Source organism: Onychomys torridus, chromosome 11, assembly GCF_903995425.1.
Source record: "Onychomys torridus chromosome 11, mOncTor1.1, whole genome shotgun sequence".
NCBI lineage: Eukaryota > Metazoa > Chordata > Mammalia > Rodentia > Cricetidae > Onychomys > Onychomys torridus.
The window spans coordinates 76,988,580-77,004,222 of record NC_050453.1 but is presented as its reverse complement, the minus strand read 5'-3'; the positions used below and the strand labels follow the sequence as shown (position 1 = coordinate 77,004,222).

General features: G+C 41.1%; 1 protein-coding gene across 2 annotated transcripts in view; it reads left to right on the top strand.

Annotated features, from left to right (window-relative positions):
- Nucleotides 1-15,643, top strand: part of Cntnap5 (contactin associated protein family member 5) — a 902,127-nt gene that overhangs the window by 148,414 nt on the left and 738,070 nt on the right. The gene's annotated exons all lie outside the window — the stretch shown is intronic.

Genomic DNA, 15,643 nt, shown 5'->3' with positions numbered 1-15,643 from the left:
TTCACCCTACAAATAATACCTTACAGGATACTTTGGAAATCCATGTTTTATTTTAATGATGTCTCTTCTCTGTTTCATAGCCTATTCATAAAATGTAAATCTTAATTTTCAACTAAACCTCAATAATCTTCCTGAGGTTTAGGCCTGACAGTTCAGTAGATGTTTGATATACACCTTGAGGAGAAAAAGTAGGTAGAGTAAGAAGAGAGGTGACCCTGAACCCTGAGTCAGTCCAGCAGATAAATATGTGATACTCAATGTGTGCATGGGTGATCCTTGAACTCAGGGCATAGGTGATCTACTATACAGCCTGTATCTTTCTGATAATAGCTTTGTGCCTGGTCACTATGAGGATTCTACTTCTTACTCACCCTGGGTCTTGGTGGTTGCCTGCATACCTTTGTGGGTTCCAGAACCCACAGGATGCTGTAATACTTCTTCATTGCTAACAACCTGCCAGACAATCTCAGACTGATTTATTCTTCAAAGAGTAAACATTCTTTGTACCCTTTTCTGAAATGAGTGATCCAAATTGATATCAGGGCAGGGCATCTATGGAGAAACATATGTAGAAGCATGTACCTGCTGTACACATTAAAAACCTAGATTGTACTGAATACTGTCAGAAATTAGACTGTTTGTGCATAGTAGAGTGTGTGTTCAGATGATCAGGTGGATCTCAGTCTTCTCCAGAACAGATGATGATTTAATAAGGATGTAGCCACTGGTCTCTCTAATTGCTTTAGAGGATAAAATCATTACAAATATTGGACAATACTGTCTTCTTTATTCAAATCAGTTAGTAAATCCAATTACTGGATTGCTACATCTTAATAATTTTACATTAATAATATAATAACACGTTTGCAGCATACTATATGTAATATTGTAACATAATAGTTGTAACAAAATTACATGTAATGTGTAATAAGTGCCGGTTAATTTATATTCTAAACTCAACACAATCTACAGTCACCTGAGAAGACAGTTTCAACTGAAGGGTTATGTAGATCAAGCTGGAATGCCTGTGGAGAGATTGTCTTGGTTGTTCACTGTGGTAGGAGAATCCAGCCCATTGTGGGAGGGCACAGGGCCCTGGTTTGGGGTCCTGCAATACATAAGCATACAGAGTGATGGGCGAGCACCAATAGGTGACTAGTGTCTCTCCTAGGACAATAACCAGAGGTTGTAAGCCAAATATTATTCTTCCAGGGTGCTCAGCACAGTAACAGAAATGAAACTGGGTCAATGATTTCCTCAATTTTGGGCACAAATGAGAGAAAATTAATTGATGGGTCATAGAATAGCAGATGTTATTCATAGTGTCCTAATTCAGAAGGGATTGTTTATGAACTAAAAAAAGCCCTGAGGCCTTCAATCATGCAGAAAAAGTACAACCACACCAATAGACAAATGAGGCATTTCCAGAAAAAAACCAAAGAACAAAAAAAAAAGAACAAAAAAAACCTCAAAATGTATAAAAAGCATGTTAATAAAGCACTAAGTCATACTGAAGATCAATAATGTATATTTAAACAGTGATGAGAGTTTGCTCATCATTTATTACCCTGGCATGAAGCACAGAACTGTGTAAGACCAAGGATGGGCATGTGCTAGAGAGCCAGCTGTCAAAGAGAGGCAGAGACTGAAACTACCTGCCACAATAAGCAGGGAGCCTAGAGGATTCTACAAGAGTACCCTACCAAGTAGCTCACAACTGCCTCTAACTCCAGCTCTAGTGATCCAGTAGCCTCTTCTGGACACCACAGGTTCTGTACGCAGATACACATGTATACACAAACACAGGTACACATACAAAAACCACATACACATAAACACACAAATACACATAGATAACCACACAATCATATGCACAACTCACACAAACATATCCACACACACACACACACACTATTTACAGTCTTAAAAAATTAAATCTTAAAAAAAATAACAAGTGGGCTGGTTTGGTTCAACATGTCATTTCTTCTTTGTCTGCTCCTCTATAATTTATTCCAAAGTTTAATTTTCCAGGTTAAAACTTAACAATGTGGGTATAAAATACATACTGTGTTTATATGGGTTATCATTATTATCAGTAGAAAAGATATTGGAAATACTATAAGAAGAATAAACAATAGCAAACAGGAGAATGAAGAAACCGAGCCTGGTGATAGGGAATCCCATCCCACCATTCAGTTCTACACCTATGTGCAGGTTCACTTGTGTGTGTGAGGGGTGTGTGTGTGTGTGTGTGATTTGTGTGTGTATGTGTGTGCTTACATGTGTTTATGCACATGCATGTGTTTGTGTGTCTGTCTGTGTGGCATATGCAGGTATGTGTGTCGGTGCTTGTGCCTGTGCGTGCGCACACAGTGGGTAGAGGAGAACAAGTCCTCAAGTACTCTGCCCTACCACTTTTGCCTAAGTCACTTGAGACAGAGTCTCTCACTGAACCAGCAGCTAGGTTGGCAGCCAGCAAATCCCAGAGATCCTCCACAGTGCTTCAGTTCCAGGCTAGCACACAGCTATACTCCGCTTAATATATGAGGGCTAGGGATTCAAACTGGGGTCCTTAAGCTTGTACAATAAGTGCTCTTACCCATGAAGCCAATCTCTTCAGCCCTCAGGTAATGATTTTATTAAGAAGGAGCACAAAAAGCTATGATTTTTTTTATAAGAACCTTTAATTTTTTCAAAATTTTCAGGAACTGAATTTTTTCATGAAGTATAACCAACGATTCCTGGTTACCATGAAACACAGGCTTTGGGAGTGTGGATGGAATCCCAGTTCTTTTCAGTCTTTTAGTGCCCATCCCTTCTTCACGTGAACATGGCACTTCATAAAAGTAGTAGCATTTTTCTTTTCTTGATCAGGAAATAATGACTTGGAAAACCCCCAAGGGAAGAAGAAAATTGCCAAGCTACATGTACAAGAGCTTACATTGCTGTCGACACTACCTCGGATAATGAAGAAACAGGGGGCTCCTTTTGAAAGCCCCTGGTGCCCAGGTGTGAATGAGTAAGGGATGTATCTGATGCCATTGAAAAAGAGAGATCACATGGAGATTACACCTTCTCACTTCCTGCCTGAAACTTTATCCTTTGTCAGCCTCAGTTTTCAGGTGTTACAGTCACTATGATGATTGCTGTGTTGAGGGGCTGGCTTATGTCTTCTGACTCAGTTTGTAGAGCAGTCACTTTCTCATTGCTGTGACTTGACAAGAGCAACTTAGGGAAGAAAGGGTTTCTTCTGGCTCCCAGCTGGAAGGTGCAGTCCCTGCTGACGCAACCATGGGGCAGCTGGCCACATTGTGTCTAGAGGCAGAAAACAGACAGATGAGTGTGATGCTCAGCTCATTTTCTCTGTTTATGCAGTCCAGGAACCTGATCTGTAGGGTGGTGCTGCACACATGGAAGCTGAGTCTTCCTAATTCATTCAACCCAAAAAAAACATCTCCCACAGACATGCACCAAGTCTTATAGGAAAGTCTAGATCCTATCAAGTTAACAATCAGTATTAACTATCACACTCTTCATATTCCCAGGTGAAGACTACATGTTTATTCAGTGTTAATTAACAAAAGGAAGTTGGCTGTCAAAAAAGCAAGGCATTCTTCATGGACCCCATCAGGGTTGTCTGGAAATGCAAAGGTTCTGGGCAGCACCTGCAGTTCCCACTGTAAACAGTCACAAGCATTTTAAAAGACAAGACATCTAAAGAAAATGTGACAGTAATTAACTAGTAAATGACAGAATTAACCTCTTAGCAGAGGAGAGCACTGGAGTGAATCTATTAAAATATGTAGAAAAATATAAAATGCTTCAGAAAGAACTTTTCAAAAGGCTGAAGAATCTAGAGACATACAAAAGAACAAGAGACATGCCATGGTGGCCCAAGGTCATATAGCCTGGGCCACAAAAGATTCCTTAGACTAATAACCACTATAAGAATATATCTGTGAGGTTTTAATGTATGTAATTCCTTCCCAAACGCCGTGCCCCAGGAACAATATTGTCTGTACAGGGTTTCTGCCCTGATTCTTTGCCCAGCTTTCTCTCTGTAAAAGAAGCTGAACACACACAAACCTTCTACAAATTATATTGTAGGCAGAATGGTAGGTGGAGTGAATGCTTGTAGGTCTGCTTGGATGACAGGCAGCTAGTGTCCCAGATTTCAAATCATTTCATAAGCATCTACACACTTTCTTCTGTGTATGATCACATGTGTGCAGGAGCATGCCTGTATAGGTACACATTTAAGTGAGTGTACATATTAACACAGCATATGGGGGCTCGATCTTTATTTCCCCCTCTTACAGTCATTATTGACCCCCAGTTTCAAGTCCTACACTCATACATATATGTATATTTAATCAAGACTGGAGTATTTGTCTTTCTGATTTTAGATTATTCCACTCATCATGATGTTTCCAATTCCATCTGTTTTCATGTCAATCATATAATTCCATTTTTCTCCACAGCTGAATAGAATTCTGTTGAGTATATAGACCCTGTCCTTACATCTATTCTTCTTCAAGCTAATCAACATTCAAGCTGATTCCAAGTCTTGCCCATTATACAGTGCTACATAAACGCAGGTGTGCAAGCCTCTCTCTGTTGACTTTGATTCCTTGGGAGTATTTTATCAGAGATACCTCTGTACTCTCGAAGAACAGACTTAAGCATCCAGACTATCTGTTTGAGAAGAGACCTGAGAGATATGCTAATTAAGCTTAACCTTCTCCCTTACTCAATTCCTTTTTTGTTCTTTTTGTTTTTTGTTTTGTTTTGTTTTGTTTTTCAAGACAGGGTTTCTCTGTGTAGCTTTACACCTTTCCTGGAACTCACTTGGTAGCCCAGGCTGGCCTCGAACACACAGAGATCTGCCTGCCTCTGGCTCCCAAGTGCTGGGATTAAAGGCATGCACCACTACCGGCCAGCCCAAATTCTTATCTCTAGTTTTAGATCTACCTTTAACTACTAATTCAGAACTAAAGGGTTCCAACTTAAAGGTACATCTGGCTGTCACAGGACTTGCCTAGCCAAAGTTGCCTATTGACCAAGCACATTTGCCAGAAATGGCAGGAACAGATATAGCTTGGAAAGAAAAGGGTCAAAGGGATAAAAAGGAAGTTTTATTTTCGAAGAAAGGTGAGGCAAAGAAGAAAAAAGAGAATAGAAGAACTAGATGGGTAAGAACTGGAGAGGAATGGACTGAGATGGGGAAGAACTAGATTGGAAGGATTAGAAGAGAGTACTAGAGGAACGAGATGGAAGATGAGGAAGAGCCAGATGGGGAAGAACAAGGTGAGAAAGAAGGAGATGGGAGAGGAGCTGAGATGGAAAAGAACTAGATGGATGAGAACCTAGATGGGGCGGAACCAAGATGAGAGAATTAAGATAGAACTTAGACGACAGCAGATGAATGTAGAGAGAAATCTGGCAAGAAAGGAGCTAGGCATGAGACAGAACTGAAGCTTTGTAGATAGGGTTTTATCCCCAAAGCATAAAGTAGATGGACAAAGAGCTTGGTGTACTTAGATTCTTTTTCTCAAAAAATAATTCTTGCCATTCATAGCTTCTCTTCTGGGCCCCTGAGAAGAATATTATTAAGGTTGGTCCTTAATAATACTTGACATCCAACTTTCTTCCTCCCAGCATTTTCCTAGTCTGGCTTTCCTGCCTAACCTTATTTTGTTCATCTTTTGGCCAGTTGGCTTCTTCATTAAATCAATCAGAGTAACATACATTCACATAGTGTAAAGGAATATACCACAGCACCCTAGTATCTTTCTTTCCTTTTTATTTACTTGGGTTTTTTGTTGTTGTTGTTTTGTTTGTTTGTTTGTTTGTTTGTTTTTAATGTATACAGTGTTCTGCCTGCATGTGTCCCTGAAGGCCAGAATTGCATGAAGGACCCCCACCCTCCACAAGAGCAGCCAGTGCTCTTAACCTCTGAGCCTTCTTTCCAGCCCTGTGTTTTTATTTTCTTAGTGGTGACTTTTACTAGCATAATATGGAATTTTAATGAACTTTTAATTTGCATTTCCTTGATGATGAAAAATGCTATTTTTTTCATTAGATTCCTTGTCAATTTGTACCTCTTTTTAAAAAGCCATTCGTTGATACATTTACTAGTTTGATGACTTGATGGGCATTGGTGCTTAATATTTTGAGTCCATTATGGATTCTGGGTTTTAAGAAACTGATCCCATCATTTCCTCATTAAGGTTTGTCATACACACCTCTGATGGTTCCTGTTCATTTTCATCTTGAATAGAGTTAAAATCACCATGGAAACTCATCTCTGGTATATCTGTGAGAACATTTCTAGAAAACTTTAGTTGAGTAGAAAAGATCTGCCTTGAATGTGGGTGGCAATATCTCACAAGGTGGGGTTCTGGACTGAAGAAAAGAAAGAAAGCTAGCTAAGTGCCAGCACTTATCCGTCTCTACTTCCTGACTATGGGTGCCCTGTAACTGACCTCCTAACCTTCCTATCCCTATGTGTCCTCCACTAGGTAGTTTGTAGCAACAATATGAAGCCAAAATCAATCTGTCCTTCTTTACATTGCTACTTGTTAGGGATCTGGTCCCTGCAACAGGACAAGTAACTAATGCAATGCTCTCCCTTTTTAATTTGCTGAAATTATTTTTCAATAATAGATGTCTATGTATTTTATTGGACATCTAATTTTTTATCCATTAAACTAATCATAATTGGCACTTGGGCTTTCGATTTTGAAAAGAATATTACATAGTGTTCTAATGTAAAGCAATTCTTGTCGTGTTGATTGATGTTAAGTTCTTGTAGGTTTCATTCCCCTCTCAGTGTCAAGTTTATTATATGTATAGTTCTCCTCCAGGCACCAATCATTAGTTAAATGTTTTTCAAAACATTTTTTCCATTATTGACTTGAACATGTTCAGACTGTCCTAATTATTTTAAAACTCTGTGTCCATCTTAATTCTTATTACATTTTATCTTACTTTTCCTGAAATTTTTGTAGGACACACTGTGTAATCTAGCCTATTGGTAGTTGTCTACATACACAACACACTGCTGTCAAAGGTGTGACACTGGAAATGGATTTCTAAGCATCCTCTTAGCAGCAGAGAAAGACACACTATTGCAAACTGTTGCCACCTTTAGTCTCTGGCCTTAGAGAGAGGGTTCAGACCCTTCTCCCCAAGTTTACATCTTATTGTTTTATATGCCTATGTCTGTTCATATTTGTGCATGTGTGAGCATGCTTGCTTCTGTACACGTACATGAGTCTCGATGGATGTAGACACCAGGGGGCCATCTCAGGTGACAACATTCCTCTGGTGCCATCAACCTTTGCATTTGTTACAAGATATCTCAGTTTTACTTGGGACTCAACAATTCATTATGGGTCCCATGTAATTCCCAGGGACTCAGGGGTCTCCACCTCCACCCCTACCCTCCACCCCCAGTGCTAAGATTACAAATACCAGGAACACTTCTTGGCTTTTTCATGTGGGTTCTGGGGAATCAAACTCAGGTCCTCATGTCTGTGAGGCAAGCACTTTACAGACTGAGACATCTCTGTCACCTCCCTACAATATATTTTCACAAGCCATTTGGGGTGAAATCACAGGCAAGAGGCATAATTTACACAGTAGCTTATCTCATTTCTTCTCAGTTGTCTGACATTGGCATGCTGACTTCAACCTGATTCCCTTTGCCTCTACCCAAACTCTTGTAGACCTTTCCCTCTGGCCCCCAAATTCTTGAGAGTCAGTCAGTCACTGTATACCAGAACAATGTTGAGCATCCCCCATTACTCAAATTCCCCAGCCTGAGTTCTTGACTAGCACTGAGTATAAAGAGTCAATCTAGTCATTCACCATTTTTCACAGCTCACTCAAGTGTCTCATACCAAATAAGAACTTGTAACATCTGCATTACCTGTGGATCACTCCATCCTCACAGACTGGGACACTTTTAGGTGTGCTTTTCTCTTATAAAGGAGAAAATAATATCAAAGAGTAGTAACAATTTCTAACAATTACAGAAATCATATCTGTCTTCCTGGTAACCAGAATGTGTTCAACATGACGGACATTTGAGAAAGAAAGTGACAGATCATTTACAGGACTCTGACCATCGGCTGAATCCTTGATGTGTCATTACGTTCAATCCTCTCAGAAGCGGTGCTGCTAAGAAAGGCTGATGCTCTCATTTTTACCAAAGAGAACAAAGTTCAGAGAGGGTAACTAGATTACTCAGGAATCTTCACCCAAAACTTTACTCTTTTCACATGACGCCAGTCTCCTCATGGGACTTGGCATCTGGAGCATAGAATAATGCATACGTTGCCTCCCGAGATTCCATCTCATGGGAGATCCACACAGCAAAGATCAATGGAAGCAGTAAGAGACGAGGCCAGTCCTGAGTTAGGGAAAGGACACAAACAGGCAAGTGAGAAACAAAAGGAAAGGGAAGTAATGCTTGACTTGATTAGGGCAGTGCTCTGGTTTCCCTTCTGTTACTGAAATGAAACACTCAGATGAAAAGGCACTTAAGGGAGGAAAGGATTTCTTTAGCTTACCCTTCCAGGTCACAGTCTGCTGTTAAGGAGGGCAGGCAGGAACTAAAGCAGAAACCATGTGGGAGCACCCTTTGGCGTGCTGGGGAGCTTCCAGGTTTGGGAGCACTGCTTGCTGACTAGCGCCCAGGTTTCTTCTAGCTTTCTTATCCAGCCCAGGACCACCTACCCAGGGATGTGCCACTCACAGTGGGATGTGCTCTCCTGCATCAACTCACACTCAAGGCAATTGCCTCAGATCTGCCCACAGGCCAATCTGATCTAGGCAATCCCTCATGTGAGACTCTGGTGACTCTGGGCTGTGTCAAGTTGACAATTAAAGCTACCTAAGAAATGCATGAGTTTTATTTACTTAGATTTGTTCTCAAATATCTTTGAAAGTACAGAAGTAATGTTTTAAGACACACTACAAACTCAAATGTTGAAATTCATCTTATACATGAAAACCAACGTAGAATTATTTGATTTTGTGTTTGCTCCAATTCAGAGCTCGCCTAATTGAGATCTAAGGTAATTGTAGATCTACAAAGGAGTTTTTGAGGCCTGTGTTGATGTCTGTTGAAAGATAAAATGATCTGCTGTTAACTCATTCACATGTGTATATAATTACTGTGCATGCTCTAAATCTCTGGAGATAGTGCATATCAAAAATATTATTATAACCATTAATTATGTTTATAATTATAATTAAGTTTGGTAGGATGCTCAGCGTAAAGGCACTTGCTCTCAAGCCTGACAGCCTGACTTCAATTACTAAAATCCACATAGTAGGAGAAAACCAGTTGCCAAAAATAGTACTCTGACCTCAACATGCAAAATAAATGTACATAAAATAACCATTTGAGGCTATCGCTGAAACAGAAGAAAGTTCTCTATCGTTTACTCACATCTTATGGGGGTCCAGACTGAGGCACGTTCCCACCTTCCATCCTCAATCTGGATATTTCATGATCATTCCAAACTACACAAAGCTACAATCTGAACTAAATGTGGGAGCATCATAGCTCCCCTACCCCACACATAAGTGAGTAAATGCCTTCTCAAAAATAATGTCCTTGTTTTCAGCTTCTGATTCTCTTGACGACACTTTAGTAGCACAGAGTGAAGAAGCAAGATGAGGGCATAACTCTGAGGGTCCTGGCAGGCTAATATCAGGACAGCATGGAGACATGATTTCCCAGTGACTGAAGATGAGGATCTCAGCATCCACAGCCCTGTCTTTTAGCATCATCCTTAGTAGCCAAAGCAAACTTCTTAGGCCAGTAAACCTAGTAAGGCTCACTGAACAAGCCGTATTTTAGTGTCTGGGACAAAAAAATTCCACATTTTTTAAGAAGACAAACACCACCAGCTATAGCTCCAGGGAAGGGTCTATAGTGTAGACTATTTCATGATATCTATTCACCACAGATAGGGAACCCTCAGCAGACCAAAGTTCCCTCCGAAGTACAACTTAGCAAGCCAATGAGTTTTGGGGGCTTAGTTCCAGGAGTGTGGTGAAGGGTACATACAGGAGCAGGATATCTCAAAAGCAGCGTCCTCATGGCAAGTTCATGCCAGTGTGTGATAGCTTAGAAATGCTGCAATCCTGGAGTGCTCTGCACCACTTGGAGGCAGACCTGAGAATCTCCTCTCAGGAGAACTGCTGGGGTCCTGGTGAATCTTGTTTCAGCTTTCCCAGACAAATGTGACATTTGTTTATGTCTGATTCCCATGAGCTCCCCTGTCCTTCATTGAAAGGAAACTGCTGCACAGCACAGGCCTAAAGCCAACTTGAAGGTGATTTTCCTTTCCTTCCAGAGTGTGTCTTGCTGGCTCTGTAGGGGATAAAACAGGAAAACTGAGGCACCCAAACTAAGCCAGGAAGCAGCTTCATTGTCCAGCACAGACTCAGCAGACCCCCGACCTAAGGTCTGAACCCTGAGTCCAATCACAAGCTGCTCTGTACATCTTAAACTTCCTATTTCCATAGTGGTTCAGCACACTATAGAGTTGTTCTGCAGCTTGACTGGTTGATTAATGGAGTTTGGGAATACATTGGAATTTTCCCATCAGTCATAGAATTTACCACAAATACAGAAAAGAAAAGAAAACATACCCAGTTGCAGTTGGTAAGAATAGGGAGGATGTGGGCCACAACTGGCTTAAGACTCCCAGGAAGCCCTGAGGTGAGTACTGTGTCTGTGGCTTGTGGGAAGTCCTGAAGCTAAGAGCTGGGAGCTACTGTGACTTCTTTAGTCAGGTTTGTAGCTCACCAAAGAGGCTCTTGGGGAAGAAGCATGCTGCCACAGTTCCAATGGACTCTGGACACACTGCCCTATGTGCTGCCATCACTGTTCTCCTACCTCTGAACACAAGTCTCCAAAAGTGGCTTGAGTACCGTCTTACTCTGTCCGTCTTTCCCTTGAACTTTAAATTCTGCCTAGTGACAGAGAAGTGTGGTTTAGGTGTACTCTGAGGAAAGTGTGTGTAGAAGACACTTGTATTTTCTCAGCATTATGAATGTGGCCCCAGATTATCAGCAGATGATCTGAGGGGACGGATTTAGTGTCTAGGTGAAATTCTTTACAATGGTAACCAAGAACAGTAAAGATAACTAATGACCATGGACAGTCTGGGCCTAATCACAGCTTTGTGACCTGGAGCAAGTCACTCGAATACTCGAAGGCTTAATTTGTTTATAAAACCAGGATAATAATGCTTCATTTAATGGTGACTCAGGTCACCTGTGACAGTGACATTGTCTGAATTCAGTAGCTGGGTCATGCTATCATAATAAGGAGAGTGAGCGTAAATGAGAGAAAGTCAGACATGAATGGTCTTTTAGGGATGGAAAGGGATAATTTGGTATGTTGATAAGGAAAATGTAACTCACAACCCCTTTTCATGAACCATCCCTTTTCTCTCCAGCACCGGGATGAAATACATTTGCCCCATTCTCTGGGTGCTGTTCCAAGGTGTTGTCAGATGTCAGAGGTCTGAATCAGCCAGGAAGGTTCCTTCCAGGAAGAGATAAGTTAGAAGAAAACTGGAGGGAAAAAAACAACAACAAAACCACCAAGTATCCTTGGGCCTTGTAGATCCAAATGCAATTCATGACACAGCTCTGTCAGAGGCAGTTGGGGAACTCGATACGAAGCCAGAATCTGTGGATTAACATGTCCAGTCTTCATGAAAACTATGCTTCCTGTCAGTTGGTAGCCATGCCCATCCTTCCTGTCCATATCTGCTGTATTTACCTCTAAATTGAAGTTCACTTAAAGAAAACCTACTCACACCTAGGTGCACAGCTAGGCAGCAGTGTAGCTGGAGTTTTCCTGCCTGGCCCACAGTCAGGGCAAATCTCTCTCACCTGCCAGGCCCATAGATGCTCAGACCCAACCAAGTAAACACACAGAAACTTATATTGCTTACAAACTGTATGGCCGTGGCAAGCTTCTTGTTATCTACTTCTTCTATCTTAAATTAACCCATTTCTATTAATCTATACTTTGCCTTACCATTACCTTACATCTTCCTTGTCAAGGTGGTGGCTGGCAGTATATCTTCACCCCAGCCTTTGCTTCCCAGAATTCTCTTCTCTGCTTGTCCCGCCTATACTTCCTGCCTGGCTACTGGCCAATCAGCATTTTATTTATACAGAGTGATATCCACAGCACAGCAGTGCAGTGAGGGAGAGAAGGCAAGCTCCAGGCTCATAAGAGACCTTATCTCCAAAACTAAACTGGGGAGCAGTTCAGGAAGGCACCTAATGCTGACCTTTGGCCTCAGAGTGAACACCCCCATAAACATACATGCACAGGCACACACACACACACACACACACACACACACACACACACACACACACGCCTCTGTGCATATGTGCAAAAGTAAAGAAGCTAGACTTCATTCTGAACACGTTTCACAGGAAGTAACTTGTGACCTAATTTTTCCAACAGCATTTGGACAAGTTTGTCTGGAACCCTCACACCAAAGTTTTTATTTATTTATTTTTTTCATTCTGCTTTTTCTCTTTCAAACCCTGACTTAACCACCTGAAATAAAGTCAAAAAATGTTGGAGAAAATGTCTTCTCTCCTGGAGGAAGTGCTTGGCAGGAAATGTTTGAACTACCTTCCATCAAAGCTAAACTTAAACTTGCTTGGGGTAGGGGTGGGGCTGAAGCAACCCTTAACTGGGTCAGGACAAAGCACTTGCCATGCAAGTGTGAGGACAGGAGTTCAGATCTCTAGAATCTGTGAAAACCTGAGTCCCTTCCAATGCCAGCAATGCAGAGATACAGACAGAGGTTCCCAGGACCACGCTGGGCAGCTAGATCAGCAAATCAGCACTCTCTGGGCTCAATTGACAGGTCCCAAAACAATAACTACAGTAACAGCTAGCATCCTATCTGAGCCTCCACATGTACAGGTACACAAGTTCACAGAGACATATAAACATATGTGCACACACACCACATACATGCACAAACAAAAAATAAAACAGGAGAACAAAACCTCCTTAATATCCAATCAACTCTTTGTCAGGATCATTCATCTTATAAACTACCATGATGGAAATGTTTAGGAAAAGAAAGAAGGAAATCAGGAGTAAATATGCTTAGATTTGACATTACTGAGAACTGACACATCAACATAACATGCTTTGTGAGGACAGCATAGTGGAATGCCTTGATTCTCAGCTACTTCTTGCTCCTTCACAAATCTCTGCTCATCATTTTGAAATACAACATATTTTGTGTTGTGCAATGACATGTAATTTCCCCAGGGTTATAACTGCTATTCAGTGTGTCTTATTTTTTCCTTTATGTTATTTAATTGCTAAAGAATTTCTCCAAAATGGAAGATATTTAGTGCACACAATAAAGTATATTTCCCTGCTATTTTTAATCTGTCCATGCATAATTGGAGAGATTAGAAGAAAAAAAAAAAAAACTAAGGTTGAATCCACATGACCATAACTCTGCTAACTTAAACTTCTTTGATGATTACAAATTATGAAAGAGGATCCCTAGACCTGTCCATGTGACATTAATATTTATAGCATTTTATTTCCTCATATCTACAGCCAGTATTTGCTGCAGAATCTCAGTTGTGATTTAGGACAAGCAAGGAGAACATTTTAAAGGAAAAGTAGAACATGCTGAAGTATTTTGCCAGGAACAAGCTTTTTATTTTTAGTCTGTCCCCAAAAAATCATTATCTGGCATTCAGAACTGCCACAAAAATCTTTACACTTGAGAAGCAGCAGGTCATTCCACAGAGCCTGCAGGATGCATGTCATTGGGTGGCTGTGTTCTCCATACCAGGGAGCTTTGTCTGCAGTGGACAGGCAGAATTGGGACTAGGTCACCCAGATGACCCTCTGTCATCCAGCATACCGTCCAGCTCCATACTCTGGCCCAGTAAATTTACACAGGGTTTTGGCTGCTTTGTTATTAATGCTAATACTTCCACAAATGAAATCTATTTATTTTTGCCCTCAGGCTTTGACACACTTTTAAAACAATGCATAGAAAGGATACAAACACCAAGAAGGATGCACTGGGGATTTAGATTTAAGCTCTGCCCTGTCTCCTTTTCAGTAAGAAAATTACTTTCCAGGTGCTCAGGGAGATGGTTCCAAGAGTTGTAAGCATGGGGGTATGTCTTAGAACCCTTAACATCCATTTAAAAGCTAAGTCATCCAATGTATTCCTATAACTCCACAGTTGAGAAGGGCCTGGAAGATGCCCAGGGACCATTGACCTGAACAGCCAACAGAGCCACAATAGTGAGCTTTGGGGTCAGCGAGAGACTCTCTGAGAAAGAGACGTTGAGAAGCAATTTCAGGAAAATAACCTCTGGTCTCTACTTGTTCCTGCATGGGTGTGCACACCCACATACAGCAAACAAGCATGCATGCACACACAAATAACAGCATTAATAAAATGTCTTTCCAGAAGAGAGTAAATACTTAGTTTAGAACCCCATATAAAATACAGCCAGAGTGTGAGTGAAGACTACTCATGTCAGTCCTGGCCAATAAACAGCTTTCTCGTGGGTATAAAATACAGAATTTCAAGCCAAAAAGGGACCAGGTGATAATGCAGAAGTGTTGCAACTTCCAGATCCCAATGTCTGCACAATTTACATGTCACTTCCTGATTCAGCAGTCTTCAAAGCATGTTATCAACACAAGTCTGTAGTTACTGGAAACTGCACCCTTCCTATGGACAACCACTGTTCTCTGCTGGTGGCTCCTGACTTATCTTTGCTTGGCCATCCCTTGTGGAGAGGAGGCATCATCCTTTCTGGTGAGAGCAGATCCTACATCACAGAGAAGACAATGGGTTTGCATGAATTTCCCAAGCCAGTCAGCTGAGTGCCACCTGTTTAGCAAGGGAGTTGTGCCGACAGCTACGAAACAATTTGCCTTGCAAAGCTTGCATATTCTTAAGACTCCCAGGCTCTATACAATCAGATTCTCCTCCTCATTTCATGTAGCTTTTCTAGCAAAGTGTGAGTGGCTGTGGGAATAAGTGCCTTGCACCCCAGAAGATCTCACATAACTTTGGATCCTGTGCATTCTTGTCTGTCAGATAGTGAGCACTATTCCTGGTCCCACCTACCTGAGATACATTCTAGAGCAAATAAAGAAGGATTTCTAAATCACACATGTTTGGGTATAGTACTGACCATCTCCATATTCACATTAAGAACTCACTCTCCAACCCTGTGTAACTTGGTAAACAGAATGTACTTTTTTTTTTTTTACTGATATTCAGTTATGTTTTTTATTTTAGGATTTAAATTGCTGGCTTTACAAACACTAGAATCTAAGTTAGATCAACAAAACCCATAGTAAAAATGTCTATTCAATGATACACACTTGTAATCCCAGCACTGGGTGGGAAAGAAAGACAGGCAGGTGCTCCATGACACGCAGCCTAATGTAATCGTGTGCCACAGGGAGAGCCCTAGCTCAGAAAACAATCTCTAAGGTGCTGAGAACAATTCCTCGGGTTATCCTCTGGTCTCCATATGGACAGAGACACATGTATCATACATCATACACCTATGCCTGCGT